The sequence below is a fragment of the Ranitomeya variabilis genome, chromosome 6 (assembly GCF_051348905.1).
Source record: "Ranitomeya variabilis isolate aRanVar5 chromosome 6, aRanVar5.hap1, whole genome shotgun sequence".
NCBI lineage: Eukaryota > Metazoa > Chordata > Amphibia > Anura > Dendrobatidae > Ranitomeya > Ranitomeya variabilis.
Genome location: NC_135237.1, coordinates 346,573,268 through 346,581,311, shown reverse-complemented (window position 1 = coordinate 346,581,311; position 8,044 = coordinate 346,573,268).

Here is an 8,044-nt window from a genome sequence, read left to right as displayed (position 1 = left end):
CCTTTAAAAGCGGTTTTCCTACTCCCAGAAAAGAGAGCGTTCGAGGCCTTGTGTAGCCTGACGACGAAACTGGCTCCACCGCTCCAGACTTAGGTGGAATATTTTTATCCCCACGACCACCTGATGCTCCACTACCACTACCATCATTACCAGCTGACAATGAACGCCCACGACGACCTCTTGCACCAGACTTCCTCATTGTTTTAAAATCTTAACCAAAGTAACTTTATTTGTTGCTGTCAAACAACTTACACGGTGAGCTATAACTTCAGTATGATTTCAATATCCCTTAACAGGTTGGTGAGACCACAAGGAAAATCAGGCACAATGTTACACACTCTGTTTTCTGTGGCACAAAATCACAGAGATGACACACACGCAGGACTGTCACTCAAGCACTAATGTCAATATTAATCTCCCACCTAATTTATTTTATTTTTTTTCTCAGGGAGACTTTAGAAACCAAATAATATTAAAAACAAAACAAAAAAAAAAGGCTTTCTATGGCCCACAATTAGAGAGAGAGAGGTGGCACACCCAGGAGTCAAGACTGGCGCACAAGCTGAAAGGGCAATATTACTCTCCCACTGTTTTTTTAAATTTTTTTTTTTGTTATTTTCAGGGAGACTTTAGAAACCAAATAATATTAAAAAAACCAAAAAAATAAATAGCCTTTCTATGGCCCACTGAATGAGAGAGAGAGGTGGCACACCCAGGAGTCAAGACTGGCACACAAGCTGAAAGGGCAATATTACTCTCCCACTGTTTTTTTTAGGTATTTTTTTTTTCAGGGAGACTTTAGAAACCAAATAATAAGAAAAAAAATAAATAAATAAATAGGCTTTCTATAGCCCACTGAATGAGAGATAGCACACACAGCAGTGGCACACAAGCCCTGACTGAGGCCAATATTTTTCTCCCACTGATTGATGTAGTGTTTTTGTGTTGAGGTAGATTTTAGAACACAAATCAAGGAAAAAAAAAATAAATGCTTTCTATGGCCCACTGAATGAGAGAGAGGTGGCACACCCAGGAGTCAAGACTGGCACACAAGCTGAAAGGGCAATATTACTCTCCCACTGTTTTTTTATGTATTTTTTGTTTTTTAAGGGAGACTTTAGAAACCCAATAATATTTTTTTAAAAAAATAAATAGGCTTTCTATGGCCCACTGAATGAGAGGGAGAGAGGTGGCACACCCAGGAGTCAAGACTGGCACACAAGCTGAAAGGGCAATATTACTCTCCCACTGTTTTTTTATGTTGTTTTTTTTTCAGGGAGACTTTAGAAACCAAATAATATTAAAAAAACCAAAAAAATAAATAGCCTTTCTATGGCCCACTGAATGAGAGAGAGAGGTGGCACACCCAGGAGTCAAGACTGGCACACAAGCTGAAAGGGCAATATTACTCTCCCACTGTTTTTTTATGTATTTTTTGTTTTTTAAGGGAGACTTTAGAAACCAAATAATATTAAAAAACAAAAAAAAAAAAAAGGCTTTCTATGGCCCACAATTAGAGAGAGAGAGGTGGCACACCCAGGAGTCAAGACTGGCACACAAGCTGAAAGGGCAATATTACTCTCCCACTGTTTTTTTATGTATTTTTTGTTTTTTAAGGGAGACTTTAGAAACCCAATAATATTTAAAAAAAAAAAAAAAAAAAAGGCTTTCTATGGCCCACAATTAGAGAGAGAGGTGGCACACCCAGGAGTCAAGACTGGCACACAAGCTGAAAGGGCAATATTACTCTCCCACTGTTTTTTTATTTATTTTTTTTTTTTTCAGGGAGACTTTAGAAACCAAATAATAAGAAAAAAAATAAATAAATAAATAGGCTTTCTATAGCCCACTGAATAAGAGATAGCACACACAGCAGTGGCACACAAGCCCTGACTGAGGCCAATATTTTTCTACCACTGATTGATGTAGTGTTTTTGTGTTGAGGTAGAATTTAGAACACAAATCACGGAAAAAATAAATAGGCTTTCTATGGCCCACTCAGTGAGAGATGGCACACACAGGGATGGCACTGTAGCAGAAATGCCAATCTTAATCTCCCACAAAAAAAAAAAAAAAAAACAGGGACTGTCCTACAATTACTATCTCCCTGCAGTAATCTAAGCCAGGTATGGCAGGCAGCAATAGGAGTGGACTGATGCACAAATTAAATAAAAAGTGTGGACAAACAAAAAAGATAGCTGTGCAGAAAGGAACAAGAGGATATGTGCTTTGAAAAAAGCAGTTGGTTTCCACAGTGGCGTACACACAGCAATACAGCTATCACGGAGCCTTCTAGGGCAGCCCAATGAGCTACAGCGCTGAGGAAAAAAAAAAAAAATAGCTTCCACTGTTCCTGCACACCGAAGGTGGTGTTGGACAGTGGAAATCGCTACAGCACAAGCGGTTTGGTGGTTAGTGGACCCTGCCTAACGCTCTCCCTGCTTCTGACGAAGCGGCAGCAACCTCTCCCTAAGCTCAGATCAGCAGCAGTAAGATGGCGGTCGGCGGGAACGCCCCTTTATAGCCCCTGTGACGCCGCAGACAGCAAGCCAATCACTGCAATGCCCTTCTCTAAGATGGTGGGGACCAGGATCTATGTCATCACGCTGCCCACACTCTGCGTTCACCTTCATTGGCTGAGAAATGGCGCTTTTCGCGTCATTGAAACGTGACTTTGGCGCGAAAGTCGCGTACCGCATGGCCGACAAGCACAGGGGTCGGATCAGGTTTCATGAGACGCCGACTTAGCCAAAAGTCGGCGACTTTTGAAAATGATCGACACGTTTCGCTCAACCCTAATTACAACATACGCAAATGGAGCACCTGAGATCAGGTCCATATTGGCTAAACATTGGCCCATCCTGATGATTGACAATGACATAATGAGGCATTTGGACACATTCCCCATGGTCACCTACAGAAAAGATAGATCACTTAAGGACAGACTGGTTTTAAGCCATTTTTCTGTACCACGTTTTAAGACATATTTAATCTCCAGTCTCAAAGGCTGTCACTAGGGTTGAGCGACTTTCATTTTTTTAAGATCGAGTCTGGTTTTGTGAAACCCGATTTAGTCCAGAGTCGAGTCGAGTGAAGTCGGCCGATTATCGCTAAAAGTCGGGGATCGACCGAAACACGAAACCCAATGCAAGTCAATAGGGAAGCATAGCCGGCAGTGAGTGGAGGCCAGGAAAACACCTACAGTGCACATTTTACTGCCAAAAACATCCATTCTTGTTTTCTGAAGCTTGTCAATCTTAATTAACTTTATAATAATAGTTGGGCACTGGAAATTGATGGTCATTTGGCAAAAGTTGTGGGGGTAGGGCTGGTTCAAGGTTTTAGTGGGCCCAGGAAACATGGACTACGTCATGGCGGTGGAGCAGGGAGAGGTAAGTATTTCAACGTTGCAAGTGCTGTGATCCTGAGCAAGCAGGGGGGGCCCACTCGTTCGCATTGGCACTGGCACAGGGCCCCTCAAAGTACGGCGGTGTGTTTGCATGGCGGGGGCGCCTCCCACCAGCAGCGACACTTTTGCGTACTCTGAGTGGCCCTGTGCCAGTGACGTCGCCAACGAGTATGCCCCCCCACCTGATGAAGGAACCTGCACTTTCATCTGCACCTTCCTCTTTGTCCCTGTGTAAGGTGGTATAATATGCGGGAAGGGGAACCTTACTTTCAGCAGGGTCAGATTCTGGCTGTGTAGAGTACAAGGGGAATGTAGTGGTCTAGGTCAATGTACCAGCAGACTCATCTAGCAGTGGCTGGGCAATGGGCAGGATGATGAGGAAACAGATATAGGGCCAAAGAATAAAGTAGGCTAAATGCAGATCAAAATTGGTAACAGGACTAAACAGGCGGCATTGCTTTGTTCAGTGGAGTAGCAAACCCAAGAGCAGCAGACACTGTTTCAAGGGCCTAACCACACTAGTAGGCCAAATGCAGTTTAATATCTGATAGTATAGGCCGAAAGCCAGAATGTGGAAGCTCAGCTTTGTTCAGTTGAGGACAACACCAGGGAGGGGCAGACACCGTTAGTAGGCCCTAACCACCATTTTGTTTTTTAAAAAACACTTAATGAGAGCCAGAAGGTTGAAGCTCAGCTTTATTCAGTTGAGGGCAACACCAGGCAGGGGCAGACACCGTTAGTAGGCCGGAACCAGCAATGTGTTTAAAAACAGCAGTTAATCAGAGCCGGAAGGTAGAAGCTCAGCTTTATTCAGTTGAGGGCAACACCAGGGAGGGGCAGAAGCCGTTAGTAGGCCCTAACCACCATTTTGTTTTTTAAAAAACACTTAATGAGAGCCAGAAGGTTGAAGCTCAGCTTTATTCAGTTGAGGGCAACACCAGGCAGGGGCAGACACCGTTAGTAGGCCGGAACCAGCAATGTGTTTAAAAACAGCAGTTAATCAGAGCCGGAAGGTAGAAGCTCAGCTTTATTCAGTTGAGGGCAACACCAGGGAGGGGCAGAAGCCGTTAGTAGGCCCTAACCACCATTTTGTTTTTTAAAAAACACTTAATGAGAGCCAGAAGGTTGAAGCTCAGCTTTATTCAGTTGAGGGCAACACCAGGCAGGGGCAGACACCGTTAGTAGGCCGGAACCACCATTTTGTTTTTTAAAAAACACTTAATGAGAGCCAGAAGGTTGAAGCTCAGCTTTGTTCAGTTGAGGGCAACACCAGGCAGGGGCAGACACCGTTAGTAGGCCGGAACCAGCAATGTGTTTAAAAACAGCAGTTAATCAGAGCCGGAAGGTAGAAGCTCAGCTTTATTCAGTTGAGGGCAACACCAGGGAGGGGCAGAAGCCGTTAGTAGGCCCTAACCACCATTTTGTTTTTTAAAAAACACTTAATGAGAGCCAGAAGGTTGAAGCTCAACTTTATTCAGTTGAGGGCAACACCAGGCAGGGGCAGACACCGTTAGTAGGCCGGAACCAGCAATGTGTTTAAAAACAGCAGTTAATCAGAGTCGGAAGGTAGAAGCTCAGCTTTATTCAGTTGAGGGCAACACCAGGGAGGGGCAGAAGCCGTTAGTAGGCCCTAACCACCATTTTGTTTTTTAAAAAACACTTAATGAGAGCCAGAAGGTTGAAGCTCAGCTTTATTCAGTTGAGGGCAACACCAGGCAGGGGCAGACACCGTTAGTAGGCCGGAACCACCATTTTGTTTTTTAAAAAACACTTAATGAGAGCCAGAAGGTTGAAGCTCAGCTTTATTCAGTTGAGGGCAACACCAGGCAGGGGCAGACACCGTTAGTAGGCCGGAACCAGCAATGTGTTTAAAAACAGCAGTTAATCAGAGTCGGAAGGTAGAAGCTCAGCTTTATTCAGTTGAGGGCAACACCAGGGAGGGGCAGAAGCCGTTAGTAGGCCCTAACCACCATTTTGTTTTTTAAAAAACACTTAATGAGAGCCAGAAGGTTGAAGCTCAGCTTTATTCAGTTGAGGGCAACACCAGGCAGGGGCAGACACCGTTAGTAGGCCGGAACCAGCAATGTGTTTAAAAACAGCAGTTAATCAGAGCCGGAAGGTAGAAGCTCAGCTTTATTCAGTTGAGGGCAACACCAGGGAGGGGCAGACACCGTTAGTAGGCCGGAACCAGCAATGTGTTTAAAAACAGCAGTTAATCAGAGCCGGAAGGTAGAAGCTCAGCTTTATTCAGTTGAGGGCAACACCAGGCAGGGGCAGACACCGTTAGTAGGCCGGAACCAGCAATGTGTTTAAAAACAGCAGTTAATCAGAGTCGCAAGGTAGAAGCTCAGCTTTATTCAGTTGAGGGCAACACCAGGGAGGGGCAGAAGCCGTTAGTAGGCCCTAACCACCATTTTGTTTTTTAAAAAACACTTAATGAGAGCCAGAAGGTTGAAGCTCAGCTTTATTCAGTTGAGGGCAACACCAGGGAGGGGCAGAAGCCGTTAGTAGGCCCTAACCACCATTTTGTTTTTAAAAAACACTTAATGAGAGCCAGAAGGTAGAAGCTCAGCTTTATTCAGTTGAGGACAACTTGAATTAGGGACTGCATACAGACTTAGCAGGCTGTCCCCTGTGTGGACCATGCATCCAATACATTAACCCATTGAGCCACAAAGGACACGTAACCTTCCGTGGCCATGCCTACAGGTCCATGTGTCTGTTGTCAGGTGTACCTTTGTCAGTGTAGGCCTATTGGAAGGAGGGACCGCAGACAGGCTTCGAAGGCCTAACACAATAAAATGGGCTGGCTGTAGGCACTTTAAAATTGGTTCCAGGGGTACACGGGCAGCAGTGGTCTGGTCAGTGGAGGCCTAGTGGAAGGAGCGACCGCAGACAGGCTTCGAAGGCCTAAAATAACAAACAATAGGCTCATGGCAGTTTTACAGCGGTTACATGGATACACGGGCAGGCAGCTTGGTGGTGAGTGGAGGAGTATTTAAAGTAGGGACCGCAGACAGGCTATCAAAGGCCTAAAATAACAAACAATAGGCTCATGGCAGTTTTACAGCGGTTACATGGATACACGGGCAGGCAGCTTGGTGGTGAGTGGAGGAGTATTTAAAGTAGGGACCGCAGACAGGCTATCAAAGGCCTAAAATAACAAACAATAGGCTCATGGCAGTTTTACAGCGGTTACATGGATACACGGGCAGGCAGCTGGTGATGAGTGGAGGAGTATTTAAAGTAGGGACCGCAGACAGGCTATCAAAGGCCTAAAATAACAAACAATAGGCTCATGGCAGTTTTACAGCGGTTACATGGATACACGGGCAGGCAGCTGGTGATGAGTGGAGGAGTATTTAAAGTAGGGACCGCAGACAGGCTATCAAAGGCCTAAAATAACAAACAATAGGCTCATGGCAGTTTTACAGTGGTTACATGGATACACAGGCAGCTTGGTGGTGAGTGGAGGAGTATTTAAAGTAGGGACCGCAGACAGGCTATCAAAGGCCTAAAATAACAAACAATAGGCTCATGGCAGTTTTACAGCGGTTACATGGATACACGGGCAGGCAGCTTGGTGGTGAGTGGAGGAGTATTTAAAGTAGGGACCGCAGACAGGCTATCAAAGGCCTAAAATAACAAACAATAGGCTCATGGCAGTTTTACAGCGGTTACATGGATACACGGGCAGGCAGCTGGTGATGAGTGGAGGAGTATTTAAAGTAGGGACCGCAGACAGGCTATCAAAGGCCTAAAATAACAAACAATAGGCTCATGGCAGTTTTACAGCGGTTACATGGATACATGGGCAGGCAGCTGGTGATGAGTGGAGGAGTATTTAAAGTAGGGACCGCAGACAGGCTATCAAAGGCCTAAAATAACAAACAATAGGCTCATGGCAGTTTTACAGCGGTTACATGGATACACAGGCAGCTTGGTGGTGAGTGGAGGAGTATTTAAAGTAGGGACCGCAGACAGGCTATCAAAGGCCTAAAATAACAAACAATAGGCTCATGGCAGTTTTACAGCGGTTACATGGATACACGGGCAGGCAGCTTGGTGGTGAGTGGAGGAGTATTTAAAGTAGGGACCGCAGACAGGCTATCAAAGGCCTAAAATAACAAACAATAGGCTCATGGCAGTTTTACAGCGGTTACATGGATACACAGGCAGCTTGGTGGTGAGTGGAGGAGTATTTAAAGTAGGGACCGCAGACAGGCTATCAAAGGCCTAAAATAACAAACAATAGGCTCATGGCAGTTTTACAGCGGTTACATGGATACACGGGCAGGCAGCTGGTGATGAGTGGAGGAGTATTTAAAGTAGGGACCGCAGACAGGCTATCAAAGGCCTAAAATAACAAACAATAGGCTCATGGCAGTTTTACAGCGGTTACATGGATACACGGGCAGGCAGCTGGTGATGAGTGGAGGAGTATTTAAAGTAGGGACCGCAGACAGGCTATCAAAGGCCTAAAATAACAAACAATAGGCTCATGGCAGCTTTACAGCGGTTACATGGATACACAGGCAGCTTGGTGGTGAGTGGAGGAGTAGTGCAAGGAGTGTCTGTCCCAGTACTCCCAAAATATAAATAGATGTTAATGTCTCGCAAAACAACCAAAACAAA